The sequence below is a fragment of the Pseudorasbora parva genome, chromosome 5 (genome assembly GCF_024679245.1).
Source record: "Pseudorasbora parva isolate DD20220531a chromosome 5, ASM2467924v1, whole genome shotgun sequence".
Lineage (NCBI taxonomy): Eukaryota > Metazoa > Chordata > Actinopteri > Cypriniformes > Gobionidae > Pseudorasbora > Pseudorasbora parva.
Window position 1 is genome coordinate 42446150 of NC_090176.1, and position 25753 is coordinate 42471902.

Here is a 25753-nt window from a genome sequence, read left to right on the forward strand (position 1 = left end):
CAACGACTTCTGCCTGGCAGTTCACCAAAGCCTCTGCAGATATAGCATAACTCCCAGTGGTCTTCAAACATTGCACAGAATTATTACTATTATTTTTTTAAGAAGGAATATATCTCTAGGAGAAATAACATTCAGGAAAGGAGACCATGAAGCCCATTTTAATAAACATACATCAATGGCACTTGCTTTCGATATTATATGTGAGAAGACAGTAAAGCTCTTTAAGTAACTGAAGAAAAAGAAGCTTTTCACCAGCATACAGGCCAGCTAGGATATTACAATTTTCAACTGAATGAGACAATAGCCTTCTAAAGGATTACACTTACTATTTTTGACTACATGAACACTTGTGAATGAGCTGTTTTAATGGCTGTGCTGTTTCTTTTTATTTGATATACTAGCATTACTGTTCATTATTATCCTAGTTATTATCCTTCTTATGGCTACTGACCAAATTAATTAATACATGGATGAATTTAATTATCTGTATATTGTCGCTGATGGGTGGAAGCCTTGTACTTCCAAAACGTTACAGGAAATACAATAAAAAAACACTTTATAAATAATTTGTCAACATTTATATTGTAGCTTGATATATGGTAACTTTCGTGAGTCTGTGCTTACTAACCCCTGAGTCTGACAGATAACAGTGTGTACTTTTTTCTGTAAAAATACCTGTACCAGTTGTTTTGATTTTCATATTTCAGTTATGCTGCAGCTATTTTGAATCATTCTGCCTCCCACTGAAGCATGAGTAAGATACCTTTGCTGAGAATCCCGTATCTCGAATGTGTTCGTTTATAACTGGGGTTGTATTGGGTCATATATTATATCACATAATAGCAACCCAACTTAGAAAACTGAAACCCTTATAATTACAGCTGTAGGGGCTTATACTATATTTTCTGCTTATACTAGCACCTTCTGTACAAATTTTTCCTTATTTAAGAGGGTGTTTTTTATCAGTCTTAATAAGGAAAAGAACCCCACTTGCAAAAGTTCTAATTCTGGCAGTCCAGCGAATTACAGAACCGTGTAGACTCTCACAACTCAAACCCATTTGATCATTAGCTTCATGATAGCAACATTTCTTCCTCCTAACTAGCCTCACATTTGTCTTTGCCACAGTGGTCTTTCTGTGGGCAGAAGCAAAAGTGAGGTGTGAGATTCTGAGCCACTTTCAGCAAACTGTGATCGCCTTATCAGTGGACCCTTTTAATAGGATTTTCTGCTCTGCCCTCCAGTGCTGTTTTGCTGCTTGTTGTCTGGGCGTCTCAACTCCTGCTTACATCCAGTTTGTTTCTTTGAGAAAGAGAAGATTAAAGCAAACAGCACATGGGTTCAGATGGGGTCTTGGTCCTCACTGTATCTCTCTGCATAAACAGACATGCATTATGTTTTAGGCAATGTATGGGGTGGCAAGCAATACATTTAGGCCCTGTTTACAACCGGTATTAAGATGCGTTCTCATCGATCGGATCACAAGTAGATGGAGACAGTCCTGTTTACACCTGGTGTTTTATTCCATCTTTTTTGTCAACTTTCAACTATTTCTGTAGCCTACTGATGGGCAGGTAAATGTATGAGTTTTTCAGATCTTTCAATTGAATTGACAAAATATGCTCATGCAAGTTACATATAAACACACCTGGAGACGTCAGAAAGACATACAGAGAGCAGCAGTTTTCGCTTCTGACCTGATAGCTGCAAGAATAAGTCTAATGCAGTGACTGCATGTTATAAAGGATGAGAGGAATTGTGAAAGAGTATTGTGCTTGGTACAATATCGTCTTTTAGTTTAAATCCCGTTACTCCCCATGACATTAGGCCAGTAAGCAGAGAGTAGGCGATCTTTTGTGGCTGTTCAAACTCATTCAGCCATGTCACAGTTCAACTAGGAAAAACCGTCTAGTGTTCTTCAAACAATGACTGGAGGACGTTTAACGCCGTTTTTTTTTTTTTTTTCTGTTTTATTTAATTATTTCCAAGCCAGGAAGGTGCAGGGTGCTCACATGAGCAAAAATCTTTTTTTTTTTTTTTAACTTAAAAATAACTACAATATAAAACAAAACCACAGCAAACCAATAACTTTGAATCAGGTATAACCATACTTCAATCAGAGTACTCCTCCGCAGCTACTCCTCTCACTGCCCACTAGTTATAATCTAACTGGTGGCTGCATATTGTGTGAGAATTTATACACCTGGGTACAACCATTTCTCAAGAGACCTTTAACATGGAAAAGTATTTAAAACAAACAATAAATACACTCTCCTTCCATACACAACTATTCATAGCACTACATGACCGTAACTTAAAGGGTTACTTCAGCGATTAGCATATGGCTTTGTATCAGTAGAAACCCTGGAGAATATTCAAATTATTGTGCTTTCCCCCCTCATATCTCCCTGAGACGAGAGATTTATGCATTTTATTTCTGGAAAAATTCCTCCTATGATGCAAAATGACGATTTTTGCATCATAGGAGGAATGTTTGCCCAGAGGCTAAAGACTACAGCCAGCAGAGGGAGCCTAACACTCAGCTTGCAGGGAGAGCTCAGCTTGCAGACAGGATCATTTAAACTGAGCTATGGTGAGCAATGTAAGTCTTTTAACTTCTCAAATTCATTTCTATGAAAGTTAAGCTTGCAAAGGCATGAACTGAAACGCGCCAGACTGAACTCGCGTTGTGAATGTATGCCGCAAATGTAGTCGCGATGACCTCAGCTCTCATCACTCGTGCAGTTAGTGCTCAGTGCTGTGATACTCGCGCGGTGACTCACTCATTATATTGAACAGACACGTTCAGTTTTTAATTGTAGTGTCTTCTCTAACTCAGTCACAGTAATGAAGTTGGTGGCGTTGGGAATGGCCTCACAGGGCAGCGAAGCATTCTGGGAATTGTAGTCTTTCATCCTCATGGAACAAAAATACATTTTCTGTCTTTTCTCAGTCTAGAAGGCACTAAATTCAAAAATAATTTCACATTTCTACTGCATTGATGACCCAGTTTAAATACAGATTCATCTTCCCAGCGCTGAAGTACCCCTTTAATTTCAGCAACAATTGTAGCAAGTCAAGAGTAATAAACATCATAAACAACATTTTCCACCCCTTTCCCATCATACATGGTATCTCCCACCCCCATGATGCAACACAGCAAAGGTACAAAAAGCATTAAAGTCCTTTCAGATCTTTTAAGCAGTTCAAGATGGCCGCCATCATGCATGTTTCTCCAGGTAACTGTCAAAAGTTTATTTTAGCTTAAATGTCCACTGGTTTAGTGCTCCGGTGGCCAGTCTAAGACACCACAGTCTAGTTGCAGGCATGTGTTTGTGTGTATGAGCATGGCATCTCTCTACCTCCCTTACCCTTCAAGGTAAATGAAGAGTCTTTTAAACCCCAATATGCTCTCATTTCTTTAGGGGCTAAGAAAGGGAACACGGGGAACAGAGGGCAGCTCCGTGACAAACCACATGAGCATTTACGAAAGCATTCGGAGCAAATGCTTTTCGAATACCTCTTGAAGTGGTCGTAAGTGGACAAGCTCAAAACATTTTAGACCCAGTTTACACATGCATTCAGCATCGTCCACTTGTTGTCCAATCAACCAAAAAGCATCTAAGTGTAAACAGGGCCTTAGCAACCTCCTCTTCTCCATGTCAGTTTGAAGTGGTTTCTTTAATTATGTTACTGCAGATAAAGAAATAATGCCTAAGAATGTATGACCGTGACTGCAATTTATATTTACAAGAAAAGGAGGAGGTTTAATGAGCACACAGAGTGCTTGTTACTGAGGTAATGTAGAACATTGTTAACCCATCTCATGACAGGAAGCTCATTTAAATTAATCACTGGCTAAATAGTAAGGCTAAAAAACTTTTCCTGTTTGAAATAAAATACATCTTTGAGAATATGTGGGACAAAGAATATTGGAGTACATTTAGACAAGGCAATACTATTTTGGATTTTCTACTTCAAAATTTCACATTTAAAGGGTTAGTTCACCCAAAAATGTTATTGATGTCATTAATGACTAATAAAAACATCATCAAAGTATAGTCCATATGTGACATCAGTAAGTTCATTAGAATCTCTTGAAGCATCGGAAATACATTTTGGTCCAAAAATAACAAAAACTACGACTTTATTCAGCATTGTCTTCTCTTCTGCGTTTGTTTTCAAACCACAAATAAAGATTCAAACGATTGTGAATCAGCGGTTTGATTCATGATTCGGATCGCATGTTTGAGGTTTGAAAACAAACACAGAAGAGAAGACAATGCTGAATAAAGTCGTATTTTTTGTTATTTTTGGACCAAAATGTATTTTCGATGCTTCAAGAGATTCTAATGAACTTACTGATGTCACAGATGGACTACTTTGATGATGTTTTTTATTCCCTTTCTGGACATGGACAGTACAGTGTGCATACACTTGGTTACGCTCTCGGACTAAATCTAAAATATCTTACGCTAATGTCGTTCCTCACCCGTAAGACCGCCGTTCATCCTCGGAAAACAGTTTGAGTCATTAATTAGTGACATCAATTTCATTTTTGGGTGAACTAACCCTTTAAGTCAAAGTGTTACTTGCCGTTTCTTTGTAATTCTTTATGAAAATTATTAGCAATTTCTGAGTGAAAGTTGTTTCAAAGTAAATCCTTTTTAGTGTGGTTCAATATTAAATATATTGGTTGCATGTTACAAATACTGTATTTGTTTTCATATATATTTCAAACCATTATTTTCTGTCAGATTGGTTGCACCAATTCTTGTATTTTCGGTTAGTTTTAGAACTTATTTCATTTCTTGTGTAAAAGAAAAGTTAATTTTTTTGTTTCTGTTTAAATATACACTTTTTTGAGCTTTAAACTCATGGGCCCCATTTACTGCCATTATAAAGCTTGGAAGGAACTCATCAGAAAGAGGAAAGTCATGTACACATATGAGTAAATCTTGGGGTAATTTTCATTTCAAAAGTGAACTAATCCTAGTCACTGTGGGGTTTTCTTCTAAGGAGAATTCAAATTATTGGATTCATATAAGATCAAAAAACGTTGTTCAATGTACTCACTTTAGTATAAAGTTTACACTTAGTATAATTTAGCTGATATCACTACACACAAGTTTTAGTTGTAAAATGTAGTATGTTGAACTCGTATGTCTGAAATGCAGAAAAATCTATACATGCAATATACTTAATACATGCAGTAAAATCCAAAAGCCTTTTTAAGTGTGCTGCTTGCTGTTCAGAGATGTAACATGCAAGTGACAGCTAAACAGTTCACTTAGTCCTGCATCAGAATCTCAACCTCATTGTGTGTGTGTGTGTGTGTGTGTGTGTGTGTGTGTGTGTGTGTGTGTGTGTGTGTGTGTGTGTGTGTGTGTGTGTGTGTGTGTGTGTGTGTGTGTGTGTGTGTGTGTGTGTGTGTGTGTGTGTGTGTGTGTGTGTGTGTGTGTGTGTGTGTGTGTGTGTGTGTGTGTGTGTGTGTGTGTGTGTGTGTGTGTGTGTGTGTGTGTGTGTGTGTGTGTGTGTGTTTTGTGTTGTACTGAACTGGATACAATAGTTCAAAGATTCTAATTTAGTTGCTTTGTTTGAATTGCTGCATATTTTCAGGATACACAAATTCATGATTAATGACTGATCAAACAAAGCTCCTCCCAATACATCAAAACAGATTCTCTTAATTGGAAATGGGGTTGTTTTGATGTGCATATTCAGCTTGCATTGCCATGATTACCTGTCCTTTTACATCTGGGTGTTCATCAGATCTCAGTGAGTTCATGAAAAGATGTAGTGAGACTGAAAATGATTATAGTTCTCACTTTATGTATAGGCAGGTAAGCAATTCTCTTAGAACTTATATTTAAGTATATATTTACAAGTAAATCTATGTAAGTCTTATACTGTGATGAGGCTTGTCAGTGTGACAAAATGTAAATCATGATGTTCAATGAGCCTTAGAAAATGTGTTGCCATTTCATATGCCATGACCAGCCCATAATAAGTGGACATAATATGTATTATGAAAAGATTAATGCCCATATAAAGCCTTAGTTGGTCTTGAAATATCCAAAGTGAATTTCTCAGTTGCTTCCATTTTTTTACACCAAATATCCAGCCTTACCCTACGCATTCGTTACATTTAAATTTTCACCCTCACATGGACACAATGTTATTTCATTTTAGCCTTATTTTTTCCCCCATAAAGCCTTTGTTCCTATGATTAAATGGGTCTCTGCTCTGAAGGAAAGGATTGCATGACTTACAGCTATCTGCTAACTAGGCTACGTATGAGCTTTTTCAAAGATAGTCAATTATCTTTAAAAGGCTTTAGTGTAAAATGAGACTGAACAACAACATCTTGTCTGAGAGCTATCAGATTCTTAGATGTCTGTACATCAGTACTATCAGTACCACTTGAGAGACGAAAGTCTTTCTGAATATTGGGCATTTGGATCATAGTCATTCAAATTCATTTCTTAAAAGAAATGCCTCCTATACATCTTTTGGAAGGAAAATAGTCATTATTACAAACAGCATGACACTGCAATATCAATTTCATAGTGATAAATACTGTCACTGGGATGTTAAGCATTATATATTTAAAACAATAATATCTTAGTCTAAACCTAAAATAATATTGACAAACTAAAAATCTAGTTTTAATATTTGGTGTTTTATAAATTACAGTGTAATTGTGTGCGCCAGTGCACGAAGCAACGTCCATAAAGACATGGATGAGCGAGTTTGGTGTGAAAGAACTTGACTGACCTGCACAGAGTCCTGACTTCAACCCGATAGAACATCTTTGTGATGAATTAGAACGGAGACTGCCTTCCATTCATGAAATTTGGAAGCAATTAGGAACAACAGCAACGCAGCCACATAAAATCACAGAATCAATAGCTAAAGACCTCCAAACTTTATGACCTTCCAATTAGCTCAAGAACAGTGCGTAGAGAGCTTCATGGAATGGCTTTCAATGCAATGTAAAGCACACCACCACTGGACTTAAGAGCAGTGGAGACGTGTTCTCTGGGGTGAAAAATCACATTTCTCTGTTTGGCAGTCTAATGGATGAGTCTGGTTTGGGCGGTTGCCAGGAGAACACTACTTGCTTGACTGCATTGTGCCAAGTGTAAAGTTTGGTGGAGGGAGGGTTATGGTGTGTGTGTTTTTATTATTTTTGTTTGTTTTGTTTTTTTTTTTGGGGGGGGGGGGTGCTTTGCCCCTTAGTTGCAGTGAAAGAAACTCTTAAAGGTGCACTATGTAGTATTTTTGCAGTAAAATATCCAAAAACCACTAGGCTGGTGTTATATTATTTTGTTTAGTTGAGTACCTACAATTTCCCAAATGTTTCCAACTATTTGTAAATTTTGAGAACATTGCTATTTTAACTAAGGACAGGGACGTTTCAGCATTGAGTTTGAGGGAGTCGCCTGTCAATGGCGTCATATCAGCGCTACCCTTGGTTTCGGGTTTTACTTGGCAGGAGCGCTTTACTCTTAGTAGTGTGAACAAGTGAACGCATGGAGTAACGTCATAACATAATTTTAAACACACTTAAATGTATCTAATAGGATAAACATAGCTCCATTACATCATAATCATAACCAGAAGAGTGGATCAGTGCAGGCGCCCGGCGAATGTGTTCCGTCCCATCATAACAAAAGTCCCGGTATTTGCGAGGCAGGTATTTGTTTAACAACCGCTCCAGCAGCCTTGCTCAGCTCCACAGCACTCTGTCCTGCTCTGCTTTACACTACAGTAACGTTAATAACCGCATGCATGAACGCTATGCTCAAACTTTGCGTCATCGAACTACGCATTTGTTTTGAATAGGCCCCCTCCAGTGGATGGAAAGTTGCATAGTGCACCTTTAATGCTTCAGCATACCAAGACATTTTGGACAATTTCATGCTCACAACTTTATGGGAACAGTTTGGGGATGGCCCCTTCCTCTTCCAACATGACTGCACAGTGCACAAAGCAAGGTCCATAAAGACAAGGATAAATGAGTTTGATATGGAGAAACTTGACTGGCCTGCAGAGTCCTGACCTCAAGCCAATAGAACACCTTTGGGATGAATTAGAGCGGAGACTGTGAGCCAGGCCTTCTCATCCAACATCAGTGCCTGACCTCACAAAGGCGCTAAAGAAAGAATGGTCAAAAATTCCCACAAACACATTCCTAAACTCTGAGGAAAGCCTTCCCAGAAGAGTTGAAGCTGTTACAGCTGCAAAGGTTGGTTCCGGAACCCTCCGGATTAAAAATGGGATGTCATTAAAGTTCATGTGCATGTAAAGGCAGACATCCCAAAACTTTTGGCAATATAGTGCATGTATCTACAGTGAATAACTTTTACACCTAGTGGAAATTATGAAAAATGAAAGGCCAAATGTAGATTTTTAAAATCTGATTTTCACATTTCATTTTTGCATTCTTTTGTGTGATATACTCAAATACAGTTTTGCCATTTAATAAAAGGGTTAGTTCACCCCAAAATGAAATTTCTTTCATTAATGACTCACCCTAATGTCGTGCACACCCGTAAGACCTCTGTTCATCCTCGGAACACAGTTTAAGATATTTTAGATTTAGTCCGAAGGCTTTCTTTCCTTTGAATGCAAGTGTATGCCCACTTGCTGTCCACGTCCAGAAGGTAATGAAAACATCATCAAAGTAGTCCATATGTGACATCAGTTGGTTAGTTAGATTCTTTTGAAGAATCGACAATACATTTTGGTCCAAAAATAACAAAAAATACGAATTTATTCAGCATTGTCTTCACTTCCGTGTTCCTCACATAAAGAATCAAACAGTCATGATTCAAGATTCAAAACGCGTTTCAAACTGGCAAACTGCTGAAATCTCATGACATTGGCGATATGAATCACAAATCAATCTGCTGATTCGTGAACATTTGATTCTTTATTTGAGGTTTGAAAACAAACGCGGAAGAGAAGACAATGCTGAATAAAGTCATATTTTTTGTTATTTTTGGACCAAAATGTATTGTCGATGCTTCAAAAGAGTCTAACTAACCAACTGATGTCACATATCGACTACTTTGGTTCTCCACGCCAAAACAGCCAGACAAACATATGTTGAATTTGCACGAGAGAAAAAGGCACTTTTTGAAAAATGGTGTGGTTCTAGTAAGATTACAACTTTTGATCAGCTCCAAGAGTTAATCTTGTTGGAGGATTTTAAATCTTGTCTTCTTTTGGTTTTCATCACCTTCTGGATGTAGACAGCAAGTGGGCATACACTTAAATTCAAAGGAAAGAAATTTCATTTTTGGGTGAACTAACCCTTTAATGGTAAGGTATGCAAGAGAAAGAGACAGGTTTTTTTATTATTAAGAAATGTTGCATGCTTGATTGTTGTCTGTGGAAAATGTCAGGAAAAAAGTTTCAAATTGATTAAGTATTTCCTATTGGAATACATTTGTTTATATTGTAGCATTTCATACCATGAAATGTATTAATTTCTGTGTATTTGAGAACAATATTGTAAATTTAATTGAAAAGACAGTGATTACATGAAAGTCATTTTGGTACTCTTCGTTTTATATAATGATTTGCCACAGAATTTTGTAACAAGTGTGATTAAAGCATAGTGTTTCTCTCTTGAACGTTTTTACAATGATAGTAATAAATCTACAGCTCCAACATTTTATGTTCAGTCATAGCTAGCCAAAACCTATGTCTAAAACCTCCCTTACACTTTGTCCCTGCACCACTGTGCTCTAAAATCAGTGTGATCTCTTTGTGAGAGCTCCTTTTGTGATGCTAAAGCAGCCATTCTCATTCTCCCTGTGCTCCTCACCTGCGCATGGCACACATCAGTTTTTCATTGACAGTTGATGAGAGGCTTTTTATAGCACTGATGGCCTTTAATAATCTAAATGCAGGCCTATCACTTGCACACATCATATCCCTATTGCACTGTTTATTAAAACTGTAATGAACAGAACGACGAACAGGTGGATTAAAAAAGGTAAGGCTACGTTTAGTCAACATATAGAGGTATAGTTCACCCCAAAATGTCTGTCATTAATTACTTGCCCTTGTGTTGTTCCAAACCCATAAGACTTTCATTCATCCTCAAAACAAAATAAGATCTTTTTGATAAAAATCTGAGAGATTTCTGTTTGATTTCTCTCTCTCCATTGACAGCTATGCAATTACAACTTTGATGCTTCAAAAAGTTCATAAAGAAATTGTAATTAAGTTCAATAATAATTTAGATTAAGAAATACAATGATACAAGTTCATATACATTTATAAAATTACAAAAAAAAACATGATCAAAGACAATTAAATTGAGAAATTCCTTGAATATCAGCTGAAAAGACCTGCTCATGTGTTAAATATGTTGGGGATAGGGTTGTTGTCACAAGGGCTCAACCTCTATCTATAGATGTCAAAAGGCCAGTTACACAAATGTGTTCTTTATTCAACTGTGGGTTTGTATGCTGTTTATAACCACCTTAAATTAGAATGCATTTTTGAATTCTAAAATCATCATATTTTGGCTATATCTAGCTGCTGGGTGAACAAGTGAACACCACACTATCAAAAACAAAAAACACATTTTGCAATTTTATATTGTTTTATAAAATATTTATATTTTTTGGTTTGTAGATTTAATCTAAATTATCATTACGTGTATTTAAAATCTCTTTATGAACTTTTTGAAGCATCAAAGTGATAATTGCATAGCTGTCAATGTAGAGTACAATCTCACAGATTTCATTTATATTTTAATTGAAAAGTTTAACTGATGTTAGAACACAAGTTTTGTAAAAATATAATATTCAAAACATTTTTTTAAATGTTATACAATTTAACAGTATTTCTTTCTTAAAACAATGGTTTGATATGTCCATACATTTGTACTGCTGTTTCATTATTAATTTTGTATTTCATAATTGTTGTACTGTTGAAAAGCCATAGGATGCTAACTTCTGTTGAGACGGCTTATTTCATATTGTGACAACATGCCCCAGTTAGGTCAACGTTTGCAATTGCATTGTATCTGTATTTACGATTTATTTTCTCTCATATTATGCTCTTCCTTTGAGATGTGAGCATGAAATTGAATTTTTTTTTTTTTACTTAAAGTGTTTGTTTACGTCGTATATAGCCTATCTATAAAGTAGGATACACAGAGTAGTACTCTCACTCAGTCAGAACCCATATTCTGGCCCTTTAAACCTCCAGCTGGTTGGCGAGACTCCTGCGGTGGCATTTAACTGAGTGGGTGACGTCACTAAACTTTCCAGCGGGCTGTGTGTGTGTGTGTGTGTGGTGGTTGTGTATGCGCGTTCGCGTGTATGCATGTGTAGAAGATGAGAGAGTGTTGAAGACAGCGTGTGCGTGCACTGCTTAGGACGCGCAGAGGATTCCTATTTTTCGGTGAGTGGATCGTACGTTTGCCTGGGAAAGTAAGCATTTCGGGATCGTGGATTGTGTTTGTACGACGCTTCTCTTTAAAAAGAAACTTGAAGTCCTGGAAAGTGAGTCAGATAACGTGTACTAAAACTTTCTTTTGCATTCTGTTTGTCAGATGAAGTAGTTTCAGACATGATGTAAACATTGGTTTGTTTAAAGCTGCATCCTAAAGGAATGTTGTGGACGTCATTTGTAAAGATGGAATGCGCTCGAGCAGGTTCATTCTATAACATGGATGCACGAGTGGCAGCAGGCACATAGGGATCTTTCTGCTCTTTCCTGTGCTCTTGAAATTGTGTAGATTGTGTAGGCTAGTTGTTGTTTGTTGCTGGAGCGAGATGTTGCATTTCCTAAAGCTTTCCATTGGTTTTTTTAATTTGCAGAAAAAGTCTGTCAACTGTTCATTGTTCATGTTTTCAGATTGATGCTGTAGTACAGTTCATTGATGCGAATCATGCTATAGGTGTTTTAAAATATAAAGTAGGACACAAGTTTAAGGTTTTTTTCGTCTGTGTTGTGAGAGGGACAAAGTCATGTAACAGACAGTCTGTTATAGTTTTACATTTTACCTGTAGGCTGTTAACTTGTCTTTTATTTGTCAATTGTCTGAGCTGTTTGCATTCGTCTGTATAACGTTAGCTGTTTGTTTCTCTTCAGATAGATGCTGTAGATACTACTCTACCTGTTTATTTGTCTATGTCTGCCAATCTGCATTTTTATCTATCTAGCTGTCATTTTGTTTTCCTTATCTGCCTGCATGGTTACCGGTTTATTTGCTTGTCTGTATATCTGTCATGTTCAAATAAGTCTCTTTATTTGACTCTCTCTAGCCTATGTTCTGTTTTCTCTGCACTGGAGTATCCTAGTCATATAATTTTGTGTTTCTATAGCTCGCTGAAGCGTTTCATCCTACTTCTGATTGTCAGTATTTAAAACTCCTATTTGGCCATGTTGCGCCCCTGGGAAGAACTGGCAAGGTCTGTCCATGGATACCTCTAGAGGCCATTTCCCAGCTGTAATCTGCATGACAATACCTTTTCCTTTAGTGAAAGCCAGTCAGATTTACTGGATTTACAGTCCCTCTCTGAGAAAGGCAAACTGATCACTGAGAGTCCTTTTGCAAATATTCTGCCAGCAAGGAGACTTAAATTAATTCTCCCTGCCATCCATTCAGACATTTGTGCAGCATAAGGTGCCCGTGCGTGACTTTTTAATATTTGCATTCGGTCAGTCTGTTTAATGAACGGGTACAAAATGACTGCAAAGCTTGACACTGCTACAGTAGTGCTTTAAATTCCCCTATGATGTATATCGACATATCGAAGTGTTTGCTGAAAACATGTTTAACTTGATGTGTTTTTTTTCATGTTTTAAATAACGTTTGCATATGTGGAATGCCATGAAATTTAAAGGCACAATATGTAAGATTTTGTAATAAAACATCCAAAAATGACATGTACAGTGTAATATTTCATGCAGTTGTGTACTTACAATATGCCAAGAGTACCCAAGGATTTGTTAATCCGGAAAATTTCCAATTTTAAATAATGTTTCGTCCCTTATTATTGTCGGCTGTCAATAGCCCTATTCGGATGATAACTGTTTCTTGTGGGGTGTAAGGGGCTAGTCAGTGATTTTATTGCCGTCCAAATCCAGAATGTCAGTGTTTTTCTCCCACCACCCGCGTAAAAATCCCACCAAAAATTACATACTGTTTTTTGACAAACACTAAGGTCGAGTGGTGATTTAAAGGGATAGTTCAACCAAAAATGAAAATGATCATAATTTACTCACCCTCAAGTTATTCCAAACCTGTAAGAATTTCTTTGTTCTGTTAAATAACACACACAGAAAAAAAAACAAAGCAGAGAGACAACCATTGATTACCTTAGTATGGAAAAAAATACTATGGTAGTGAATGGTTGTTCTCGCTGCTTTGTTACAAACATTCTTTAAAATATATTTTTGTGTGTTTAGCAGAACAAAGATACTTATACAGGTTTGGAACAACTTGAGGGTAAGTAAATGATGACAGAACTTTAACTTTTGGGTGAACTATCCATTTAACTGCCGTCCGAATCCACATCTCTGAGTTTTCAAGAAGAGATTGCTTCAAAATTAACTGTTTATATCCTTTTTGACCACTGCGGAGCACCGTATCGTTGCTGTAATTTGGATGCATTTAAAAAAAACTAGCCTTATATTACTGAAATGCTTAAGTATTTACAAGAATAATCTTTCATCACCACTCAAAAGAGAAAAAGAAGCAAAACATGTAAACATTGGAAATATGAGCCAATGATTTAATTCTTATTGTCCCAAGCCTGCCATTTTTACATCAGACAATCATTCGACTAACTACGTGAGCATATTCACAGGTGCGCAGGATCACAACTCGCTCCTCCACCGGGAATAAATCACCATCCGAATGAACAAGTTTTATCACTGAGGTGGCATGCAGATGAATTTTTATGGACATCCACATAAGAAACAATTACCGTCCAAATAGGGCTAATGACATAATATCTATGCTTTCTGTAGAAACCATGGCAACATACATGGACAACTGCAGAAGTGGCTGTTACACATCGCTGTTGTGCCGTTCGGTCATCTCATAATGGATCCAATTATTAATTGGCGAGTACAGAAAATCCCAAAAAAACAAAAACATAGATCAACTGAGGCAGGCAGCTAGTCTTTGGGATGGTCAAGAGCCGTGAATGGCGTGAGGCCGGTGACCTGATTGATGGTGAGTGGCACCTGTGCACTGCACTGGTCTCGTATCTCTCACAGAGGAGTTTTGGAAATACAAAGAGATGAGCGACAGTGGAGGATGAGAGAGGACCAAGACTGAACTATTTTATGTTTTGTTTATTTGTGTGTGGCAGTCGGCCATGAGTGTCCATGAGGGGACATGAGGGGCCAAACTTAAAGGGTTAGTTCACCCAAAAATTTAAAACACAGTTTAAAATATTTTATATTTAGTCCGACGGTGTATTTAAGTGTATGCACACTATACTCTCCATGTCCAGAAAGGGGAAAAAAAACCATCATCAAAGTAGTCCATATGTGACATCAGTTAGTTCATTAGAATCTCTTGCAGCATCGAAAATACATTTTGGTCCAAAAATAACAAAAACTACGACTTTATTCAGCATGGTCTTCTCTTCTGCGTTTGTTTTCAAACCACAAATAAGTATTCAAACGGTCATGAATCAGCGGATTGATTCATGATTTGGATCGTGTGTCAAACTGCTGAAATCACATGACATTGGCGATATGAATCATGAATCATTATTTTTTACCTCGAATACAACGCTATGTACAAACGCTGTGACCGGGCCATCACTTCCTGCAAGATCTGGCGTATCTCAATGGGATACAAGTGCAGAAGTGATCTTTTACACATATCTCTATGCCATATTGTTTTGGATACAAACAATACAATATTGGATTGTTTGACCCACTTGCAGGCAGTGATGGTGCGGGGGTGGCTGATAGTGTTGTATTTGAGGTAAAAAAGTATATAAATACTGTTCGGTTCTCACACAAACCGATCATTTTGTGTCTTAAGACATCAATGCGTCGTTACGAGCCCCTGTGTTTAATATGGATTCGTATGTCTGTGTTTTTTTACTCTCATAGGGACTCTCATAGAAAAACACCCCATTGACATGCATTATATGACTTGCACAGTGCAATGGTTGGAGTTAAAAATCCTAATTTGTGTTCTACTGAAGAAACATACACCCTTACATCCAGGATGCCCTGGGGGTAAGCAGATAAACATCACATTTAAATTTTTGGGTGAACTATCACTTTAATTACTCCCCCTCATGTCGTTTATGTGGAAAGGTACGTTCACACCAAAGGCGAATAGAGCGTCTGAAGCGAATTATTTCCATGTTAAGTCAATGGAAAGGCGCGTTGACGCGCATCTGGAGGTCCTGCGGCGCTATAGACGCGTGGCGCGATGGACATGATTCCACCTCATTCACGCATCCAGTTAGCACGAATAACGTGAATTTGAAGCGAATTGAGCGCCGGAATTGCTGCTGTCACGTGGTAAAGTGACGTGATGAGAAACCCTGCATATAATTAAAAAAAAAACTGATATTTTGTCACTAAATATAGTTTTAATGCTTTTCAGTTGATAATGTAGTTGTTTAAAGCTAAAATATGTGGTGTACTTATAAAGACAGTGCCTATTTAAAAAGATTACTCTTGCGTTTTTGGAGTTGTGAGATCCAGGCGCTCTCCGGGCGCTCAGCGCTCGTTAACCCCAGCGAGAGCAGCCTTTCCTCGGCCAGTCCTTTTGGCGTTTGCCGCTAGCTTGGATGTCTATGTAGTGGTTAAACATGACATATACTTCGTTTTGTGCACATCTAATGGGCGATCTTTGGTCCAATTAATCTATTGTTGCCTACAAAATCATTTTGACTGAGGGCAAAGTGAAGTTTCATAACTTTATATTTTATTTAAATATACATGCAGTGAAGATAATCCAGGTAGTGCGTTGGCTGAACCACATGTGTGGTTGTTAATGCTTAATATATATATTTTTAAAAATGAAAAGAGGTGAAAAGAGTGGTGTTTGAGGACATATTTCACCTGGAGCGCCTTTAACTCGCGTCTATTTCGCTTCAAATGCTCGATTTCTATGCGCGTCTGTCCAGTTAGCTGTGGACGCGTGAATGGATTCAAAATGTTCACACGTCAAACTAGAAGCGGTAGACACTATTTTGACGCTCAATTTGTGTTTGGTGTGAACAATTCGCTTTTGGTGTTAGTCCTTCATTCATCATCGGGACACAAATTATGAGATTTTTTTAAGGAAATCTGGGAGCTCTCTGACCCCTCAATAGACGGCTTAGTTAATACTTTCAAAGCCCATTAAGTTATACTGAAAAAAAAGGAAAACACCCACTGTCCAATTTATTTAATCTTATTGTTTGCGATCTACGCAACAAATTGTTTCTCTTCTAAATGTGATTTCTTTGCTTTCGATCAATGTAATTCTCTTAAATGTGCAATCTACTAGATTACATTATTTGGGGTAAATGTGAACCAATCAAGTAATCCAACATGATGTTTGCTGAAACTGTAGTTCCCAGCATGCTTTGCGTGGAACTTGACGAGAAGAGTAAAATTGTTGAACTTGTGTTATTTTGTGTTTTGGGGGGGGAAATTAGATAAGGGGGAGACTTTATATTGTTTAATAGTGTTTAATGTTTAATTATGTTGGAATAATTAGAATCATTGAAATTATACTGGGTTACTATAGTGGAGAAGAGTGGAGCGATTGCTTAGGCTGTGGACTGAGACAGCACATGTCATTAAAGAGCATTTCATACATAGCACTTGACATGTTCATTATGTGCAATTGCTAACTAGCAGAATGAAAGCTAGTTGGTACAGTCTTATAAATCAGTCAAGTGACCACAAAAATATACAAAAACAAAATAAGCTTGTGATTTGATTAAAGAGGCAGGGTCTCAAGCCCCCCTCTGCATACCACTGTTGTTAGGAAGCCATATTAAAGTCATTTTGAGATTACGCAATTGGGTTACTTAAAAATTACTTCATTCCATGATGTTGAAGTTATGTGAACGAATCATGTTTGTTTTACTTAATTAAATCATGTGGAACCAATGTACATGATTAAATCATGTAAATCCAACACACCTTTTTTTCAGTGTAGTAAAAACATAGCTAAAATTGTCCATGTGACCCCAGTGGTTCAAGCTTAATGTCATGAAGGAACGATAATTATTTTGTTGCACAAATATGAAAAATAACTTTTTTTTTAACAGCCTCTTACACAGTTTACGTTGTAAAAACTGTGCAGCTTGAACTCAAAAGCTTTGCAATGTTTACAACATAAACTGCATCGGAGACTGGCACAGACTACAAAATTGTTGAATAAATATTTTTTTATTTTTTGCGCACAAAAAGTATTGTTGTCGGTTCATAAAATTTAAGGTTGAACCAGGACTGGAGTCACATGGACTATTTTAACGTTCTCCTTTACTGCCTTTCTGGGCCTTGAAAGTGTTAATTACATTGCTGTCTATGAAGGATCAGAGCTCTCATATTTCATTAAAAAGATCGTCATTTGTGTTCTGAAGATGAATAAAGGTCTTATGGGTTTGGAACGACATGAGGGTGAGTAATTAAAGAGAGAATTTAAATTTTGGGGTGAACTAACCCTTTAAGACCAGAGTAGAAGATTTGCAGTGAGCTTCAAGTTGTATTTTGGTCTGTTTTCACAAGACATTGAATATTAATCATACAGTATGAGTGCTTTTTGGTGTGTGGTTTTGTATGAAAATAGCTGAATAAACTTTTATTTTAACAGAAAGGACTAAATTAGGAATTTATGAATGTATTCCTTTGAACAGAGAGGATACTGCACACCGTATGGACGTTTTGATGTACTCAGCCTTCTCTTTCTTTCTCTCTGTGTTTGTGTAAATCTCTGCTTATGACAGTAGTAGGACTTTGTTTGTGTGATGGAAAACATGTTTACAGTATCTAGAGATTTTGCAAGGTCTGCTGTCCTGTTTTTGTTGTGTAATGACGCTTTCAGTCTGAAGCATGTTACTGAATGTTTTTCATTGCATTTGATGCATTTCAAAACCATGTTTTGCTGTTTTTGTCAGACGTGAGACCCTTAAATCTCTTTTTAATTACAAATGCCAGATGCAGTTAATTATTTAAGAGATGATTTTCCTTTTGATATATATTTCATGAAAGAGGCATGGATGAATTTTTTAAATACTTGAAGATATGCTGGTTTTAATGTCCGTAGTATTGGGATGAAGTTTATAAATGCGCATACTGTTCCATTTTCAGTGATTTGCTGATTTGCAAGTTTTCTGTTTCAAGCTCCGAGAAGTGAAGGTTCTAAATGAGGACATAGAATTCTATTGTTTTTAAATAAATACTACTTAACACCTAAATGAAAACGTTTGCAGTTTTAAGATAAAAAATATGTATTATTTATGCATGAATCTTTTTTCAAATAAGGCCGGGGGTCCCTGGATATCCCCAAGGAAGATTTTGTCAGATTTAGCTCACTTATAAGGACAAATGTGTCCCCAAAGAATAGCGAAGTCAGTCTACATACACGCATCAAATGTGCATTCACTGCCATTGGTCCTTGTGGAAACCGTGAGGAGAGGAAAAATCAAATTAATAATGTTAATAGTCCTGATACTTCTTAGAATACACGACCATAATTGCATTACACATCGATTACTTACTCTCCTGTTTCGGCGTCCTTTTGCAGTTGATATCATAAGGAGTATTTAACTTTTATGCCCAATGCTATTCATGTCACGACTCTTTCTCAATTTAAACTTGACATTTTCGCTCTGCTCACGTACAGTGAACTTCTTAAGAGCAGTTTCAGTGTCACAATCAGCTCCATTTTTATTTGTCATTGCAAAATGTGAAGAAAAAAAGAATACCGATCAGAAATCTTTCATCTGCCAGATGTAGTTCTGAAAGCACCGAATTGCAAATGAGGGCACATAGAAAAGGATGAAGCAAACATTCAGTGACCTCATTACTGGTACAGACAGTGAATTGTCTGAATATAATGGCTCTGTCATGAGCGGCATGAATTTTTTACATCATCATCATCATTTTTTTCTTTTCTTTTTTTATCAACTAAAATACTTTATCTGTAGTTAAAGTCCAGATTAGAGGAAAACAATTAGAATTTAAAAGTGTAAGTTAGCATGAATGATTTAAATAATAATCCTAATTAACATGAATCCTGTCATTTTAGTTATAGGGCTTGGTTTGGTTTAGTTTTTTTTTTTTTAAATGGAACATTGGCTCAATCCAAGTTTAGAGTGGAAATGTTTTACCAGTTTGAAAACAATTATCTTTGCAATTCTGTTTTTGCACTTCAGCTTTAGAGAAATAATTATCCAGAAATTAATATTCTGTTATTACTAATGTGAATCCAAATCTGCATTATTTTCTTTGTTTCATGGAAGAAAAAAAAGTGACATTTTGTAAAATGGAGAGCTTCAGCAATCAAATGTGGTGCTTTTGGAAGAGTCCTTTTAGGTTTGACATAATTTAAGTATCATTTAAGAACTGAGTCTACTCTGTGTTTGTCACATAACGATATTGTATATGGCTTTAAAAACCTTGGAATATTGCATAGTTGTGTGGACCACTGTACTTTTATGGTGCTTTCATTGCTGTTTTGGAGCTTGACAGCAGATCCAGGTTGTTATATAGAAAAAAAGTTTCAATTTAAATTAATTCCTTGAAGATTTACCTCTGAAAGTCATGAAATTATTGATTTTTTTTTTTTTTTTTTCACAGACTTTGTGGTCTTATATGACATTTCTCAGTACAACGAGCATTTGTTTACACGCCATTTTGCCCTATAAATATATCACATCTAAATTAGGTTGCTACTTTTGTTGACCTCAGAGGAAATGCTCCCCTGAGGAAAAATGGATCTACTTACACCTGGGTGCCCGTTATGGTCGCTGAAGTGTTCTAATCTATTCTTATTTTCGTGGCTTTTATCAAATGACTATGGAGGTTTGAAGTGCCCCCAGCGCTTGGCTTTACTTCTGACTCTCCAGCACAACTTTGGGAGAGCTTAAGACATAACTCATGGGAGATAAAGCGTATTACATTGGATGCTTCTAGGTGCAGACACTATTTGGAGTTTCAGGATTTATTCATCTTTGAGGTTGCTGACTCTAAGGGGCAGTTTACTCTGCAGCACATTATTGTCCCTTGAAAAACGGCACCTACATTGGCTTTTAAATTAGTTTGATACACTTTTTAGGTTTAAATTAGAGAACCATTTCACTTACATTTTCTTTTGTCATTCGGATGCAGTTTTTGTGTATTAAAGTTTCAAGAATTCATTTAGTTTAGTTGGTAAATTATTTTGGAAACCTTTCTCCCATTCACTTTCCTTTTGAAATGGTTTGCTGACATTTCCCGACATTTCCCAAAGAGCATCTAAGGCATTCACCAACAATCTCTCAATGACCTTATAGCTGTGAATAAAAAGGCAGTGGTTCTTATACTCCAAAAATCTTTTTCTCCACTGTGTGTGTGTGTGTGTGTGTGTGTGTGTGCGCGCGTGCCCTTGTTTATATTACATTGTGGGGACAAAATGCCCCCATAAGGATAGTAAAACCTGAGATCACCTACATTATGGGACCCAGCCAACAGTCCCCACTTTTCAAAAGGCATATAAATCATACAGGTTGAGTTATTTTTGACAAAGTAAAAATGCTGAATGTTTCCTGTGATGGGTAGGTTTAGGGGTAGGGACAGTGTAGGGGGTAGAAAATACGGTTTGTACAGTATAAAAACCATTACGCCTATGGAGAGTCCCCCACAGAGATAGTGAACCAGATGTGTGTGTGTGTGTGTGTGTGGGGGGGGGGGCATGTTTTTGTGACATATGAGGACACAGATATGTATAATAACATGGGTATGACATAGGTATTACAAGGAGAGGGTGAAATATGAGGACATTGGCCATGTCCTCACTTTTCAAAATGCTTTTTTTAGAAATTAAAAATGCAGAATGTTTCGTGTGATGGGTTTAGGGGCTGGGGCAGTGTAGGGGGGTAGAAAATAAGGTTTGTACAGTAAAAAAACCATTACGCCTATGGAATGTCCCCATACGTCACAGAAACAAACGTGTGTGTGTGTGTGTGATTATTCACATTTAAAATATTCTAGCTTTATGCTGTTTTTTTTAAAAATCCAACAATCATGTGGGTAAGTTTCATAAAAAAGTCACATTTTGAACAAAAAGTGGAGAGAAATTTGTTTGTCAGATTACGTCCGGATCGTATTTAGAACAATGATTAAAAAATAGGTTGAATAGATCACATTCATTAACACCCCCAAAGCTTTGCAGTCCTTTACCATTTCGTGTGATTGACATTCTGTAACGTCAGACAGTTTTGATTTAAATGCTGTTGTATTTATGATCGTGTTATAGGGATGGGCGACATGACCAAATTCTTGTATCACAATATGAGTAATTTTATTTGACGATAATATTAACAATAATAATGATCACAATATAGTTTTCTGCTTTAAAATAAGCTTTTAATGTTATCAGTTTTTGATACCATTAAAATGTCATAATTCTTATTTATCACCAACTTAAATATAACAAAAAAACTAATACTTAATTTTAACTAACTTTTAATTGTAAGTAAGTTTTTACTTACTAAAACAAATTTTACTTACTAAAAAAAAAAAAAAAAAACTAAAACTAATTAAGTAAAAAAAATACTTAGAAAAGTGATACAGTCTCTTGTTGTTTGATTAACATTAATGACACAGACAACAGCAGGTATATTAGGCTCAGTTTCTCACGTGGTTTATGAAGATACTTGCAAAGACGGGGGTTTTGACACACATACGTCTATTTAACCGTTCAAGCAAATTTAAGCGGCAAGTTGCAACTCCGATGAGTACCTGCACACTATCAGCAGCGGCGTCATGTGCACGTGTCTCGGACATTTTTACAACTTTTTATGCGTTCCGGATATTTATTTACACATCAATTTGAAAACGATACTCTTATCCTCTGTGTGAACTACAAAAACAAGAATCTGTGAAAATGGTGATGCAATTTCAGTGGAAATTGGGACAAAGTGAGCCGGGAATGCATAATACAGCGTTTTTAATCGTTTTCGTGGATCCGTATGGCGGGGATTGTTTTGAGAAAAAATTGCCGTCTTTACACGGAAAACAAAAGAAAAACTCTTCTGATTTTAGTACATTGTTGCTTATTGCACTTCAATGGTTTAAAATCACTTGTTTTTAAACTTCAATGCTTAAAAAACGCATACAAACGATAAGCTTTCGTGACACCGCAGCACAGCAATGTCAGTGAATGTGACCGCGATAGAGACAATAGTCCAAAATATCAACCAGTTAACGCATTTCTATCAGTATAACGGCCACCCCTAGTTTACATGTGCGGAACATAGACCGTAAAAAAATATCAATGACTCATCTTTACTACCTTCCACTGAAGAAAATTCAAACAGCCAACGTCCCTAAAATGATGCTGACATCTTGCAACCTCGAGACCGGAGTCTGCGCAGTGGTAAAGAGCAAGAAGTAGAGCTGTGATATCAAAAGCCTGTCCAGACTTTAGTAGATGCAGAACAATTCATTGTGTCGGGGTGAAATAAACAGTTATGGAAATGTAGAAAATAAAGCTAAAGCTCCAATCTCCTCCCGAAAATCCTGAAAAAAGTTTGTTAGTGCCTCAGTGACAACTTCACTCACAGAAGCCGTCAGTCTCAGCTATCAATCATGATGTCACACCACCCATTTGTATAGCATTAAATAACTACCTAAAACCAAACTTATCATTATGATAACTGCCTAAAATTACAGAAGCCATCTTTGGAGAAAAATAAAATAAAAAATTGAAGTGTCATTTGAACTTGTTAGTTTGTCTTGTGTCCGTTAGAATACTTTGAAAGGGTGGGGGGTTATGAGCTATACTGGGACCAACCACCTGGGTGCGATCGAGGCGCTTTGACTTCTGTTTCAAAACAGCAGGTGCGGCAGGCAGGCAGTGCGGAAGCAATGCTTCTATTGCTTGTTTCTGCTTCTTCACTAGTATTTGGATCCAGAGACTGTGCCCCCTACCATATAACAGGGAAAACATGGATTGCCGGAGCATTACATCAATGGCTAGGAAGCGTTATGTTATAAATTATGGAAAATTAGCATTTTCGTTTTTTCATTAAAAAGTTTTTTTTTTTTAAATAAATGTACCTAAAGCAAAAAAAAAATAAAAAAATTAAAGATTCAAAATGCAGTAATTTTGATAATTTTTCTAATAAAATATTCTTACCTCATTAGCATTTTTTTTAAAGCTACACTGTGTGATATTTTCCCCCATCTAGCGGTGAAAAGGTATATGACCATCTAGTGAATATTAGTTTCTGTTCCTCTCAGTTCCGATTTCGTTTTAACTCCTACGGTGGCCGATTTAGTCCAAGATTAACATGGCAATCCCCCTCTTCACATTCGACACGCTGCCATCAAGTGTTAAAACGCGAAAGGCGAAGCTTGAATTTATGGGTATGTCCCTCTTTGGCTAATGTACTTTCAAGATGGAGGAGCAACATGGCGAACGGCATTCGAACCCCTCACCCGTATGGATTTTCAATGGCATATTATAAACTTATGAGAATACTTTATTACTTGAAAGAAGTAAATATACATTAATTTTTGAAAGAAATAAGTGTTTTTAGCTAAGAATAAACTAAAAAAGTTACACAGTGTAGCTTTAAGTTTATGAAATACTAAATGGTTTTTGCCATCTCATGCCGTCTCATTACTTAAGCTCCCATTAGAGTTTGAATCTGTCAGCAAGCTGAAGCAAAGTTGTTTAAGAAGAACAAACAGTTTGTGTCTAAACTATTCTGCTAGGCCTGTATAACTTGATTTGAAGTTATTTATTTGGGTGCCCTAATCAGTATGTGCCAAGTTCTTCCCCAGCCAGACCCATAAAACTCATTCTCATGAAACCCAATGAGATTTATTTTTCTTCATTACATGGCTTGTCTCCATTGACATTTGCACTGGAATGGGATTTGCTCTGATTTTATGCAGCTGTTGATGCCCAGTCTTCAGGTGTCAACACAAAGCAATTTACCTTCCCTATCTTAATGCAATAAAGAGATGATGGCCCCACCTAAGAAGCAGTTGTTGTGCTGCTGGCCGAGCTTAGTCCATCCAATTTTTATGTTCTTGATTTGATTTTGATTGTTTCAAATCGTAGGCAAAAGTCTAGACTATTTAATAATTTGAGCATCTTTTACTCTGTCCAGCCAGACAAATTCTTCATTAAAAAAAGTGCTTGTCAAACTTCTTAAAATGTCACAAATCACAGTGTTAGCTACCCTGTGATAAACTTCCAGTCGCTTTTCACTGCTCTTAATCTGACTCTAGATAATTCACATGCCACTGTGATTTTCATCTGAGTGCCTATTCAGTGCCACATAATTTCCCAAACCAGTGAAGCCATTATCATGTCTAATGTCACGCTTTTCCAATAAAAGGCCAGGTTATATAAAGCACCGCTGAGTTATTTGCAAGCTAAATTGCGCTTGCAGTTTTGTTTTGTTTTTTAAATGGCTCACACTGGTGATATGAACACTTGTTGCCACAGAGTTCCTAATTTACATATTAGAAAATGCCCTTTTAAATTGAGTCTTTTGGATGAGCAGGCATACTGATTTAGTGCGGAGTTGATTAAGGTCATGTTGAAGAGAGAACAAAAAAATCTGTGAAATATAATCTGCAAAGGGTGTATGAATTGTGAAAGCTTGTGCGATGCGGGGCAGTTAGGATGCTGGAGTGGTTCACTGTGAGAAAGGAAAGGGCAAAGTGGTGTGTGAGGAGAATGTGTGACCTCAGGTGATGGATTATTGAAAACCTCTCCCACAGGAGACTATTCATCAGTGACAAATTTACTGTATTCCAGTCAGCAAGTGTGCTTCATCCGGTGCCTTAGGTATTCTTTACATAAGCCAGCATCTGGAGTGGCAGGTGACAGTGAAGGAATATATATATATATAACTGTATAACTGAATAAATTCCTTAAAGGTGCCTAGAAATAAAAGCTCTGTCATTGTTTTCTCACGTCATTTTGTACAAAACCTGTGTTCATTTCAGGTTAACACAAAGGGAGAATTTGATGTTTTCAACAATGATAGTGACCATGAAAAACTCGCCATAAAAGTAATCCACATAGTTTGTTTTTAACTGTATATTTCAATTCTTTTGAAGTCTTACAATAGGTTTGTGAAACATGGGCTTAATGGGAAAAAAACTCATAACAGAAAATCATTCCTAAACATATCATTCACTGCTAGCCTGGATGCCAGCCGAACTCAGCCCCGCCTACAACATTTGAGCTCGGTCGGTTAGGTCTGGACTCGATTCATAGAGGAGTAAGTATGCCCGAACAGAAACTGTTCAGACCAATCATCAGGGCAGGCTTTAGACGATGATGGACAGATGATAAACAGTAACGTCATCAAAGAGCGCTTGGGTTGCAGATGTTCTAATCCTAAACGGAGAGCTTGTTAGTATATGCATTCATCTTCACTCTTTCTCTGAAATGATGATCATGTTAGTAAGTACTCTGTGTATCCTTAAATCATTTTTTACAACACCGCCAAAGATCGTTTACACTCATTTTTTTCCAGCGTACGTGCAGACAGGGTTGCCAAGTTTTTACAAC

General features: G+C 36.9%; 1 protein-coding gene across 4 annotated transcripts in view; it reads left to right on the forward strand.

The window, feature by feature from the left end:
* gulp1a (GULP PTB domain containing engulfment adaptor 1a) overlaps positions 1–25753 on the forward strand; it is a 196770-nt gene that overhangs the window by 113020 nt on the left and 57997 nt on the right. The window contains exon 1 of one of the 4 annotated variants that reach the window (XM_067444397.1): positions 11275–11430. The exons of 1 other annotated variant lie outside the window; for it this stretch is intronic. The gene's annotated coding sequence lies outside the window, so the exon portion shown is untranslated. Of the gene's footprint in view, positions 1–11274; positions 11532–25753 lie in introns of those variants that run through there. 2 more of the 4 variants (XM_067444400.1, XM_067444398.1) reach the window with 2 other exon arrangements.